This window comes from Bombina bombina, chromosome 7 (assembly GCF_027579735.1).
Source record: "Bombina bombina isolate aBomBom1 chromosome 7, aBomBom1.pri, whole genome shotgun sequence".
NCBI classification, from domain to species: Eukaryota; Metazoa; Chordata; class Amphibia; order Anura; family Bombinatoridae; genus Bombina; species Bombina bombina.
This window is the reverse complement of record NC_069505.1, coordinates 559,545,107-559,560,335: the sequence shown is the minus strand read 5'-3', so window position 1 is coordinate 559,560,335 and position 15,229 is coordinate 559,545,107.

Genomic DNA, 15,229 nt, shown 5'->3' with positions numbered 1-15,229 from the left:
CCACTAACCCCTGTCAGATCTGCACATCCAGAACCCGGTTATCTCAGCTACCACAACATGCGTGATGCCTGCAAGCTCCCTTCTGGGTTTCTGTCTCTTACTCAATCCTCTCCGTCTGCGTCTCAGTCACCTGACAGCTGCACCTCCAGACCAGGCCCCCTCACGCAGCAGCGGTGGGAGGGGGAAGGCGACTCTGCACAGGACTTGGTCGAGACTGGGCTTCTCAGCTTGATGCCACTGCAACGAGATAGGTACAAGGAGATTCACCTCTGGCTCTTGACACTGGGGTTCCCAATCAGTTGCGTACTGTCACCAGGTACTTGTTGTTTGTTCTATCTGGTCATTCCTGATCATGTCGTGTCGGTTATCCTTCAGGCGTCCCCCTTCCCCTCCTACATAGATTATCTGCTAGGGGGGAAAAGGAACGCTCCTGTTCCAGTTGTTTTATTAGTAATTAGTTAGCCATTTCTTTGCCAATTCCTTGCAATAAACCACCGAGTTCCTTATATTGAGATAATTTTTTTATAGCAAGCATCTGCCTAGTCTTATTCCAGAAGAATTTGGCACATGCTTGATTAAAAGTTTTAATATCTTTGTCCTTAATGAATAAAGGGAGATTATTCATTATATAAATTATCTGGTGGAACAAAATGGTTTTTATCATCATGACTTTAGCTGATAATGAAATTGGAAACAGTGTCCAACGTTGTAATTTAGATGTTATATGTGCAAAGAAAGGCGTAAAATTAAGTTTATACTAGATGTTCGGATCCTTATGTAATTTAATTCCCAGGTATCTAAAACTCTCGACCTCTTTTAAGTTATGCTGCTTCAGGCTGTCTTTATTTCTGTGTTTCCAGAGAATCTCTAATTTTGTGGTGTTCACCTTGTATCCTGAAATTGCACTAAATAAGTCTAAAGCTCTAAAAGATATTGGTATGTTTTTGTTGGTCTGTTTAAAATATAATAGTAAATCGTCAGCATAGAGTGATAAAACACATTTTTGGGCCCCAAAATTTATTCCCTCTAGTTCTTGTCTGAGGTAGATTGCCAAGGGCTCGATTGCTAGATTAAAGAGAAGGGGGGAAAGTGGGCATCCCTGGCGTGTTCCTTTCTCTAATTTAAAAAAAGGTGTTTGGGTGTTATTAACCAGTATGGAGGAGATTGGCTAGTTGTATATAGTTTTAATAAAATTTATCAAATTCCCAGGAAAACCAAAGTTTGTCAAGGCAATATAAAGATGTTCCCAAATTATAGAGTCAAAGGCTTTCTCTGCATCAACCATTACCAAAGCAAGATCATCTTTAAGTAATGATTTATCTTTATGTAGTTTATTACAAAAATATTCTATTATCATATATGTCTTTCGAATATTTTTGGTAGGAGACCTATTAATCATAAACCCAGATTGATCCTGGTGAATAACTTCTTGAAGTGATTCCTTTAATCGATTCGCTATTATAGAAGTGAGTAATTTGTAATCTATATTCAGCAAGGAAATAGGCCTATAGGACCCAGGATCTGTTGGATTTTTATCCTTTTTTAAAATAAGGGTTATGGTTGAGGCCGACATTGATTTTTCCCCGGTAAAATAGTCATTAAATAAACAAGTCAAAATAAAAACAACTTCCGATTTGAGTAGTCTATAAAACTCCGCCGGAATTTGATCTGGCCCGGGAGCTTTGCCGAGTTTAGTTTCCTCTATAGCCTTCAATACTTCAGCTGGAGATATGGGGGGCATTAATTAAATTAGCCTGCTCTGGCGAAATCTTTGGACAATGGATCTAATTCCAAAAGGTCTTGCTAGATTCTGTATCAATGGATTTAGCAGAGTATATGTTCTTATAATAATTTAAAAAAACATTGCTGATGTCAGATACTTGAGTAGAGTTCTGGCCTTTCATAATAATATTCTTGATTATGTTGTTCTGTTTCCTGCACCTATCTAGCCTGGCGAGATATTTAGCAGACTTACCATATCTACCGCCATAAATAGCATTCATTCTAGCCTCCTCATTTGTCATTTTTGAACAGAGAAACAAGTCTCTTTCTTGTCTAGCTTTTCTATACTTATTCCAATATTTTCTTAGTGGGCTATTTATGTATTTCTGATAGGCCCTGGAAATAGTGTTTGCCAGTTGAACGTCGTGGGCCTTAGACTTTTTTTTGGCTATGATCATATATAATTTTATCTCCCCCTTAAGTAAGCTTTTGCAGCCTCCCAGAATACCTCATAATTATTGGCATAACTTTGATTATTGACGCTATATTCACGCCACTTATTCTTTATCCAATTTTGGAATGCTCTGTCATTTATCATATATTTTGGAAAATAAAAGTTATTTCCAGTACTTGTCTGGACTAATCTAGCACCAATCACCAATGATAATACTGCATGGTCTGATAATACAATTTCACTGATCTCTGTCCGGGTGTCATCTCGAAGGAGAGAATCAGAAATTAAGAAGAAATCAATCCTAGAGAAAGATCTATGGACACGAGATTCACAGGTAAAACTTTTTCCATCAGGATGATGGATACGCCATATATCGTGTAACTTTAAATTTTTGCATATTTGAAATATATATTTAGATAGATAAGTTAAATTCTTGTGGTCAGTAAGAATGACCACTGGCACGCTAGTACCCTCGAGAAGATGCCTCCGTTCCATGAGTGCCAAAATTATGGCCAGTAATTCCCTGTCGCTATTTTCATAATTGCACTCCGCTGGAGACAATTTCTTAGAGAAGAAACCACACGGATGCAAGGAACCGTCAGGCGTAGGACGTTGAGACAAGAGGGCACCTACTCTAGTCTCAGATGCATCGACCTCAAGAACGAAAGGCAGGACAGGGTTAGGATGAGCCAGAACTGGAGCAGTAGCAAAGGCAGTCTTAAGACTATCAAAGACCTTAATAGCAGTAGGGGACCAGTGGAGTGGATCATTCTCTTTACGGGTCATGTCAGCGATAGGTTTGACCAAGGAAGAAAAGTTTTTAATTAACTTTCTATAGTAATTGGCGAACCCTAAAAATTGTTGATTAGACCGAAGACCAACTGGGTGAGGCCACTGCAGAACTGCAGATAACTTGTCAGGATCCATGGAGAACCCTGAAACGGAGATAACATAACCTAGGAAGGTTACTTGAGTCTGATGGAACTCACATTTCTCAAGTTTACAAAACAGGCCATTCTCACATAGTCTCTGAAGAACCCGTGTAACATCAGAACGATGAGCCTCAAGTGTGGGTGAATGTATGAGGATGTCGTCTAAGTACACCACAACACACTGTTGCAACATATCTTGTAGGACATCATTAATAAATTCCTGGAAAACAGCAGGAGCATTACAAGATACTCATAATGCCCGCTCCTGGTGTTAAATGCTGTTTTCCATTTGTGGCCCTCCTTGATCATAACGAGATTGTACGCTCCTCTCAAATCAAGTTTAGTAAAAAACGTAGCTCCCTTGAGGCGGTCAAAAAGTTCCGTAATGTGCGGAATAGGGTAAGCATTCTTAATGGTAAGATGATTAAGATCCCTATAATCGATGCATGGTCTTAACTCGCCACCCTTTTTCTTCACAAAGAAGAAGCCAGCCCATGCAGGAGAGCAGGATTTGCGGATGATCCCCATCAACAGAGCATCGGCAACATACTCCTCCATAGCACAATTCTTCGCAACAGACAGAGAGTAAACCTGGCCCCGAGGAGGAATGGCTTCAGGTTGCAGGTCTATGGCACAATCATAAGACCGGTGAGGAGGCAACGTACCGGCACGCACCTTGTCAAAAACATCTAGGAACTCTCGGTACTCCTCTAGCAATTGAGATACCGAAGAAGTGCACAAGACTTTAACTGGTTTCCGAAGACAAGTGAAAATACATTGCAGAGACCATGACAAAATTTCGGACTTGCGCCAGTCGAGACTAGGATTGTGCTTTTGGAGCCAGGGATAACCCAGAACAACCGGAAAATGCGGAGAGTTTATCACCTGGAACTGGAGGGTTTCAAAATGGAGAGCCCCAACAGCCATGGATAATGGAGCAGTTTCGTGAGTAACGAGTGCGGGTTGAAGGGGCCTGCCATCAATGGCCTCAATAGCAAGCGGAACAAACCGACGCAAAACAGGAATGGAGTGCTTTGATACAAAAGCACAGTCAATGAAATAGCCCGCAGCACCAGAGTCAACAAGAGCCTGGGTGACTATGGAGGAGTCCACCCAGGAAAGGACAACCGTGACCAAAGGTTTCTCATTTAGCGGTTCCGGGGACAAGGATAAAGCACCCAAGGTCTGCCCCCAACAGGACCTTAGGTGTGAGCGTTTGTGGCCCTGCAACCCACAATAGAGGCAGAGCTCCTCCCTCCTCCTAAAGGCCCTCTCTGCCATGGAGAGACGCACGAATCCCAACTGCATTGGCTCAGCAGTACCTGGTGACTCGGGACCAGGAGGCATGGGAGGAGAGGGGGGCATGGGTGGGAACGAACATGTAGGAGACAACGGAACAGGAGGCTTCTGCAAGCGCTCCTTGAAAGAGGGGGAATTAGAAATATTGGTATCCTACAGCGCTGCGTTTGGTGACCTCTTGCTCCTGTCTATAATGGGTCCCCCAAATTCCCACTTGGTTAATAGAATATGAAAGAATAAATAGATAGGAGCGGCAAAAATTATATAGGCAGGGTCTTATGTGATTGATAATTATAATTCTGATGCTAGACCCTGGGTTAGGATAGCATATATTGGATGTTTAGAAAAAATTCTTATATGAAATCATGTGTTATAAGGATGGACTTAGAAATTGGGTATGATGTATTTGACAAAGGGTATTTATTACAATTTGCACAAAATATCATATAATTAAAAACAACTGTGTACGTTTCACAGAATATTATATAGTTAAAATAGTTAAGTACATGGATCCATGTTGATAAAATCCTATTACATATAAATGTGTCCTAAAAATGTTCTAAAAATGAATATGGCTGTCTGAATGTAAAATCTTGTAAGTCTCACATATACAGTATGGCGGTGAAGTCGGACTGGTGAGTGGCCTCCCTAATGAAGTAAACACAACAAACGTGTAGAAAAAAGCAATAATACTAATATGCCAAGAAAAAAGCAATAATACTAATATGCCAAGAAAATGAACAGATATAAACGTTGTGATCAAAAGATATATCAAAATATTTAAAAACAGTCTCCAAAAATGAGATCTACAAAGCAGTTATAGTTAGCATGTGAACAAAAAATAGCGATGTGGTACCACAAAAACATATATGTGTATATCAAACCAAAAATATATATGTGAATATCAAAACAAATTCATGAAAATATTGAAAAATGAAAAAAAAAAAAAAAAAAAAAACTTTAGTGGACAATAGGTGTGTACTCAAACTAGTTGGTGTGATTTAAAAAGTCATTGTTGGAGGTGTAGAGGTTCCTGGAGTTCAGTCTATTTGGTATAATGGTCCTTTGGAGATCCTTTGTTTGTAGTCCTAAAAAAGCCTTAGAAGTCCTAAAAAATGTTTTGAAGATCCAAAGTGTAAAAATATAAAGAATATACGAAATGTGTAAAAGTGTGGTCGATATATAGAAAAAATAAAAATAGTAAAAAATGGTGAAAAAAGATAAGGATACTCTGGAAATTCCTCAAGACCTATAGATAAAGAGGGCCTCTCACTTAGTCTGATGTCAATTAGGATCAAAAAAGACACAAATGCCTCAAGATCCTCTGGTAAATCTCTGGCAGCAACTTCTTCTTTAATTGCATCAGAGAGCCCATGAAAGAATGCAGCAACAAGGGCTTCATTGTTCCAACCTACCTCTGCGGCAAGCTACGGAACTCAATGGCATACTGAACAACAGATCTTGTACCTTGCTGAATGGACATGAGTCGTTTAGCAGCAGAGGAGGAGCGAGCCAGAACTTCAAATACCCTTCGAAAGGAGGCCACAAATTCAGGGTAATTTGAAATCACAGGTTTACTAGTCTCCCACAAGGGATTAGCCCAGGCAAGAGCTGTGTCAGAGAGTAACGAGATGAGAAATCACACCTTAGCTCTGTCAGAGGGAAACGCCTGAGGTAACATCTCAAAGTAAATGCCCACCTGGTTCAAAAACCCTCTGCACTGATTAGGATTGCCTCCATATCGCGGAGGTAGAGGTGCAGAACCGGACATGCTCCTGGTAGGACTAGATGCAGCAGCGGAAACAGGAGCAGCCATAACTTGCGGGACACTTTGGTCCAAATGTGCAGTGCGAGTCAGCAGGGTTTGCAGGGCTAATGCAAATTGATCCAAGCGGTGATCCTGTTCATGCATCCTGAAAATGATGGCAGGTAAAGGTGGATTATTAGCACCATCAGGATTCATGGCCCTTGCGTAATGTCAGGGTGCCAGGAATCAGACTGAGACGAGAAGTGCAAAAATAATCACACCTTTATTAATAGCAAAAAATAATAAAAAGTCCACAAGACAAATAACAAGCCAGGAATCAAAACCAGAGCTGGTAGTCAGACGAGTCGAGTCAGGAGCCAAAGCGAATAGTCAGACGAGCCGAGTCAGGAGCCAAAGCAAGTAGTCAGACGAGCCCCAAAGCGAGTAGTCAGACGAGCCCGAATCAGGAACAAGGAGAACAGCAGAGTCAGGAACAAGCCAGGGATCAGGAGGGACATCAGACAGCCAGGTAATACACAGGAGCTCTCACAAACAGGTCTGAGACAACGCAAGGGCAAAGCGTACTGAACAGAGGCCCTTAAAATAATAAGTGATGACATCACAATTCTGAGACTGCATCCTTTCTCACACTGATGATGTACACCAGTCTGGTCATAAAAGGAAGTGCAGGAAATGAGCAGCATCACATAGTATGCACCAGAGTCAGCAAGCTGGTGAGTAAAATGGCTGCCAGCAGCACATGGCAAACAGATCAGGGAAAAAACCCTGACAGTAAGTGAGCGGTGACAATAATGTGCAAGTTAGCACCACACCCCTCTTACCGTAAAACTTGTAATCTAGCCATCAGTTTTAGAGAGATTTAGCTTAAAGTAGTGAGAGGACATCCATGATGAAATATTAGAAAGACAGTTAGTGACACAAGTTAGTAAGGAAGGGGACAGGTCTGAAGCAGAGATGTAAATTTGGGTATCATCAGCATACAAATGGTATTGAAACCCATGGGACAGTATTAAGGACCAAGGACAGAGCCTTGTGGTACTCCAACAGAAAGTGGTAAAGGGTCGGAGGATGTGCCAGAGAAGGTAATACTAAAGGTCCGGTTAGACATGTAAGAGCAGTGCCACGAGAAAGCTGCGTCACAGAAGCCGATGGATTGGAGGGTTTGGAGCAAGAGAGTGTGGTCGACCGTGTCAAAAGCTGCAGACAGATGAAAAAGGATTAACAAAGAAAAGTGATCTTCAGATTTTGCTGTAATTAGGTCATTAGTAACCTTAATGATTGCAGTTTCTGTGGAGTGTTGTGGGTAAAATACAGATTGAAATGGATCAAGGAGGGAGTTTAATGTGAGGAAATGTGATAAACGTGTATATACGAGTGTTTCCAGAAGTTTTGAGGGGGAGTAGGGAAATAGGGTGGTAGTTGGATGGGGGTGCTGGATCAAGAGAAGATTTTTTGAGGATAGGTGTAATTAGTGCATGTTTAAGGATGAAGGAAATACACCAGTGCTGAGGGAGAGATTAAAAATGTGTGTGAGGATAGGAGTAAGAGTAGGAGAGAGGGATGGCAGTAATTGTGAGGGGATGGGATCAAGGAGACAGGTAGTGAGGTGAAAGGAGGATATAAGGACAGAAACGTCTTCCTCAGTAGTGGGAGCAAAAAAGCTGAGTCTGTGGCTTTGCGGTTTTTGGACATCGATTAGTGGTTGATGGGGTTGTAGACTGCTAGTGTGTTGAGAGATTATTTTCTGATGAAGTCTATTTTGGTAGTGAAGTGGTTGGCAAAATCTTGAGCTGAGAGAGAAGTGGAAATAGGAGGTGGGGGTGGGCTGAAAAGAGTGTTAAAAGTGGAGAACAGACGTTTTGGGTATGAAGAAAGAGTAGAGATAAAAGTAGAGAAGTAGTCCTGCTTGGAGAGGTTAAGGGCAGAATAGTAGAAGTTTAAGATGAACTTGTAATGAAGGAAGTCAGCTGAACAACAGGATTTTCTCCAATGTCGCTCAGCAGAAGGTCTACGTAGGTAGTGTGTCATAGGAATATGCCAAGGATGAGTATGTGACTTTTTGGCTAGGGTAGGAGGTGCCAAATTGTCAAGGACTGCTGTAAGAGTGGAATTATATTGACAGATATATTGATCAGGGCAGGAAAAGGAGGATATGGAAGAAAGCAGAAGTTTTAGAGAGTTTGAAAGATGTTCCAGATCAAGTGACTTAACACTCTTGTGGAATTTGGTGTGAGGGCTAGAAGGAGGGAGGGCAGTTTAAGTGCAGTGATATTACAAAATGATTAGCCTATTCTGCTCATCACCAAACTCTTTGACCGCCTCAAGGGAGTTACGGTCTTTTCTAAGCTCGATCTGAGAGGAGCTTACAATCTTGATAGGATCAAAGAGGGCCACGAATGGAAAACAGCATTTAACACCAGGAGCGGACATTTCAAATATCTTGTAATGCCCTTTTACCTATGTAATGCTCCTGCTGTTTTCCAGGAATATATTAATGATGTCCTACGAGATATCTTACAACAGTGTGTTGTGGTGTACTTAGACGACATCCTCATACACTCACTCACACTTGAGGCTCATCATTCTGATGTCACACAAGTACTTCAGAAATGATGTGAGAACATTCTGTTTTGCAAGCTAGAAAAATGTGAGTTTCACTTTCCTAGATTACCTCATTTCCACTGCAGGTTTCTCCATGGATCCTGACAAGTTATCTGCAGTGGCCTCTCCCAGTTGGTCTTTGGTCTATTGTACATTTTTTGGGCTTCGACAATTACTATAGAAAGTTTATTAAAAATCCTTGTGTTACTGACCCCGGCTCGTCTGACTACTCACTTTGGTTCCTGACTCGGGTCATCTGACTATCTGCTATTTGACTCCTGGCTTGTCATTTGGCTTCTGGACTCGTTATAATTTTTTGTTATTTTTTTAACCCCTTAATGACCACAGCACTTTTCCATTTTCTGTCCGTTTGGGACCAAGGCTATTTTTACATTTTTGCGGTGTTTGTGTTTAGCTGTAATTTTCATCTTACTCATTTACTGTACCCACACATATTATATACCGTTTTTCTCGCCATTAAATGGACTTTCTAAAGATATCATTATTTTCATCATATCTTATAATTTACTATAAAAAAAATTATAAAATATGAGGAAAAAATTGAAAAAAACACACTTTTTCTAACTTTGACCCCCAAAATCTGTTACACATCTACAACCACCAAAAAACACCCGTGCTAAATAGTTTCTAAATTTTGTCCTGAGTTTAGAAATACCCAATGTTTACATCTTCTTTGCTTTTTTTGTAAGTTATAGGGCCATAAATACAAGTTGCACTTTGCTATTTCCAAACCATTATTTTTCAAAATTAGCGCTAGTTACATTAGAACACTAATATCTTTCAGGAATCTCTGAATATCCATTGACATGTATATAATTTTTTTTAGTAGACATCCCAAAGTATTGATCTAGGCCCATTTTGGTATATTTCATGTCACCATTTCACCGCCAAATGCGATTAAATACAAAAAATCGTTCACTTTTTTACAAATTTTTTCACAAACTTTATGTTTCTCACTGAAATTATTTACAAACAGCTTGTGCAATTATGGCTTAAATGGTTGTAAATTCTTCTCTGGGATCCCCTTTGTTCAGAAATAGCAGACATATATGGCTTTGGCGTTGCTTTTTAGTAATTAGAAGGCTGCTAAATGCCACTGCGCACTACACATATATTATGCCCAGCAGTGAAGGGGTTAATTATGGAGCATGTAGGGAGCTTCTAGGGTTAATTTTAGATTTAGTGTAGTGTAGTAGACAACCCCAAGTATTGATCTAGGCCCATTTTGGTATATTTCATGCCACCATTTCACCGCCAAATGCGATCAAATTAAAAAAAACATTAAATTTTTCACAATTTTAGGTTTCTCACTGAAATCATTTACAAACAGCTTGTGCAATTATGGCACAAATGGTTGTAAATGCTTCTCTGGGATCCCCTTTGTTCAGAAATAGCAGACATATATGGCTTTGGCGTTGCTTTTTGGTAATTAGAAGGCCGCCAAATGCCGCTGCATTTCACACGTGTATTATGGCTAGCAGTGAAGGGGTTAATTATGTAGCTTGTAGGGAGCTTGCAGGGTTAATTTTAGCTTTAGTGTAGAGCTCAGCCTCCCACCTGAAACATGAGACCCCCTGATCCCTCCCAAACAGCTCTCTTCCCTCCCCCACCCCCCAATTGTCCCCGCCATCTTAAGTACTGGCAGAAACTCTGCCAGTACTAAAATAAAAGCTATATTTGGGTTTTTTTTTTTGTTTTGTTTTTAGCATATTTACATATGCTGCTGTGTAGGATCCCCCCTTAGCCCCCAGCCTTACTGATCCCCCACCAAAGAGCTCTCTAACCCTCCCCCTCTGCCTTAATGGGCGCCATCTTGGGTACTGGCAGCTGTCTGCCAGTACCCAGTTTAGTGAATAATGTGCCTTTTTTTTAAAATAAAAACCCTTTTCTGCAGTGTAGCTTCCCCCCCCCCCCCCAAGATCAACCCCCCACCCCTTCCACATCAATTAGCTGTTATTTACACTTTAATTCAAGTACTTTTTAAACTTGATTTTTCTGTAGTGTAGCGGTTCCCTCCCGCTCCCGCCCCGTGCACGCGCCCGCCCGCCGCCCCCCGTGCACGCGCGCGCTCCCGTGCGTGCTCCCGCCCCTCCCGCCCCCGATCCCGCCCCCCTCCACTCCACTGGGTACATCGATGGCCGCCCACCCGCCTCCCAGACTTGCTCCCACCCACCAACGATACCGGCCACCGATGTCCGGTGCAGAGAGGGCCACAGAGTGGCTCTCTCTGCATCGGATGGCCAAGGGGGGTTATTGCAGGATGCCTCCATATCGAGGCATCACTGCAATAACCGGAAAGCAGCTGGAAGCGAGCAGGATCGCTTCCAGCTGCTTTCCACACCGAGGACGTGCAGGGTACGTCCTCAGGCATTAACTGCCTTTTTTTTGAGGACGTACCCTGCACGTCCTCGGTCGTTAAGGGGTTAATAAAGGTGTGATTAATTTAGAATTTTACATCTGTCTGGTTCCTTGTACCCTGACACACACACATTCACACACACGCACATAAACATTAGTTAGGCACATACAACACTTTTTGTTTTCCCCTTTGAACATATTATTATTTTAATGCAGCACATACTTTTTTTTTATTCCTTTGTACCCCACTCTCCCTTGAAACCCCTTCCCTTTTAATCTTTCCCTCTTCCTTTTTGAACTGTTTATCTCACTTTTTCATTTAAATTTTTTGATTCATCCCTTTATTTTTTTGCTTTTAAATATTTTACAAACAGCTCTGCCCCATCTTTGTGTTGTATTGTCTACTTCTTTTAGATGTTCATTTTGTATAAACATGCTACGTTCATTATAGCCAACTATGTAAACGTAGCCTGTTTTAGTAATGTTTTTGTGCTGTTACTTAGATTTGTAAGCATTTCAAATTCAATAAAAATGATTTCATAATAAAAAAAGGAAAGGGTTTAGAACCAATTGTGCAGTATTCCTTTTCATACACTAGATGGCGCTACACGCTTATGTTTTATTAGTGTAGTTGCTGGTAGCATCTGCATAGTGACAGGTGATGTCATACCTAGTCTTGTCATTGAATGGCTATCTTATATGACTGGTGGTGTACAATTCAGTTTTTGTGCCCTAGGCACTGGCAAATCTGCTGCCTCTAAAACTCCACACTCTCAACAAGTTTAACTCATTATGGCATCATATATTTTTTACAACTATAGTTTAGAGACTAGATATGTTCATTTGGAGGTTTCATTCACCATCAAATGCAAAAAAATGCGCTTTTCGTGCCGCTCGTCTATTTTCGTTACATCATTTATTCTTGTCCAACAGGAACACACTAAAATCTGTGCAAATCTAGATTTTAGTGCGCTGGTGTTCCACAAGAATAAATGCGGCAATGGAAATAGCCGAGCGGCATGAAGAGCCGTCCCCTTCCGCATTCGGAGTTGAAGGAAACCTCTAAATGCATGTGTCTATTAGGAACATTCACAAGCATTGACATCCAGGAATTGTTGATTTGTAATACAATGAATTCATAAATCAAACATTAGGATAGAATGGGTGTGAGAAGGCATCTTGCCACAGAACTACTCCGTACAATTTGCTACCTCCCTTAAAGGGGAGCCTAGATACTACCATGCTGCAATGCATGCTGGTATCAGGCTCACTAGGCAATCACTGGATGTCTCAGGAGTAAGGTAGTCCAGCGATGCCTAAAAAACTGCCCCATGGTCATATGATAACTGTGACAGCCAGTCATAGTGATCACAGGTCAAAAATGACAAGCTAAAGTTTAACAATGGCTTGTCTTGGCCCCACCCCTTCTCCCTGTAAACACGTTTGGAAAAAAGTAAAATATATATATATATATATATATATATATATATATATATATATATATATATATATATATATATATATATATACAGTATATGTGTGTGTATGTATATGTATATATATATATGTATGTGTATGTATGTCAGCGCTGCGGAATCTGTTGGCGCTCTACAAATAACCGATAATAATAATAATAATAATGTATATATGGATAGATAGATAGATAGATAGATAGATAGATAGATAGATAGAAAGAGAGAGCGATAATAAAATGATTAAATATAAAGTGTTAAAATAACTCTAGGTAAATGCCCTAGAATGTCTAAATTCTACAAATATATACTTTTGTGTAGCAGTTTTGAGTTGGGTGACCACTATTTAGCTTAAAGTAATTGTAAACATTAATGAATTAAAACCCAGTATCAACAAATAATCTTAAAAACAGGGACACTAATTTTTTAAACTTTACAAAGATGCTTTTTTTTTTAAATACTTACCATTGTGTTGTGGTAAACAACGCTGATCCTCTGTCCGCATCTCCTGCTTTCTTTTGCATATCGGTGATGAATCCGGCTTCCTCCAATTGTTGCGTGCCCCTTGAGCTGGACGCCAAAGGGGGCACACAACAATTGGAGGATGTAACGTGGTTCAAATGTTAGTCAAAGGCAAAACTTAACAAAGGAATATTTACCGTATTATGAGCAAAAGAAAAATAAGTCACAGTGCATTATTAAGACAAAGAAAATAAAATTATACATAAGCAGTTTTTTTTAAATAAAAGGAGAAATAACAGAAACCTGTAACTTTACCCAAAGTTCTATAGTTTTCTGTTTCCAGTTAAATTAAATTAGGAAATGACCAGATACACTGTTTCCCATGTGCTATGACAAACTTATATTGTTAGAGTCAAAGTTATATACCATTTTCTCTGATATCAGATTTCTTGACCAAACCTCCTTCCTGAGGGGCCAGGGAAATACCGTAATAAAGCTCTGAATACTTGGCTGAAATTTTAGAACACCTTATAACTTCTGTTCTGTATATCTAGTTCATTAACACAGATAGGCAATCCCTGTGATGGCATGAGGATTATTTTGATACCAAATATATCCAGCAGAAGAGGTGTCTAAAAGGACTAATATTCATAAAAGCTTATTCTAATTTGATCCAACAATAACCTTTAATTGACCTCAGCTCTCTATCTGGGCAGAGGCGACATTTTTGCATCATTAAAATCACTCTCTGTGTTAATGTGGGGCAATAAACTGACCTTAGGCAATAACGTTTCTCCATTGAGGCTTAATGCCATTTATGATGAGCCTCTTGTTTTCTAGGAAAAACAGGAACAGAAAATAAATGATGTAGCACACAAGCTAAAAAGATAGCCCCTTACAACTAAAATCATGAGGCCTTCATGACCTCCCCCCAAGTAAGAGACGCAAAGGGAGGTTGCACACAAGCCAATCCAGGAGCGTATCAAAGGGAGCTTCCCCTTGATGTGATAACCTCATTCCCTGACAAATTGCACATAGGAGTTTTGCCATCATGATGCCCTCCATTTAAAAATGATACACAATTTGATTGGTCTCTAAAATGTATGTCATGCCCTAGGGACACCCTTAGTATTTGCAGGGCCCTGGGCAAGACAAATTTGTGGGGCCCCACGGTTCAGCGCTCTTATTCCCCTGCCCCTGTATGGCTTACTCCTGTTCCAACATCCAGTGTTACCTATATAAAGATTAACAGTATATCTTACACCACCTGATACCATAAAGCTTTCTTCAGGATAAATATTGCACCTTACCATACATTCACCCCTGACAGTGCAGGGGCCCCCAAACACGGGGTCCTGGGCGGGTATCCCTCTCGCCCTGCCCAAAAGGCTTACCTGTCATGCCCTGTTACACGTGTGTCTGTGATGCCTAGTTTCTGAACACTTTGTTTGTTGTCAGCTGTGGATTAGCTAACCGGGGATCTTGCCCCTACACCTAAGTAATTTCTCCAGTGAGGTTTGCAGCCATTTATGACAGGGACGGGACTGTAGCTTTCTAATAAAAAACACAGGGACACATTTCTTCTGAAAACAAACTAACAAATTATGTAGCACACAAACCTTACAACTATTTATCACGAGGCCTTCATGACAGAAGTAAATTGAAAAGTTGTTTACAAATGCATGTTCAACCTGAATCATGAAAGAAAATGTTTGAGGTTCAAGTCCCTTTAATTAGCAAAATGCTTCTAGTAAGCTGCATACGCACATATGCTACACACACTGTGCAACAGCATTCGAACACCATACATGGTCTGAGAGTCCTCTGTGGTTTGTATGATGCAAATGAATTAATCACAGACATGATACACACGGGCTCTATAAGAAAATACACCGTTTCACTCATAGACCTATATCACAGGACATTTTACTAATTGTTATAGTGTGGTCACGTCAGGGACAATCAGCTACATCATTTTGAACCTTCAGACAGTTATTTTGATCTTGCACTGATTACAGGGCCAGATGGACTTTGTAGAGGTGCATGCACAGTTTTAATTGAGACCTCTGATACCTCTGTACTTAAACCTCTGCTAGTATGGCTCACCTGGAGTTGGACATTCACTGAGCTTTTAATACAT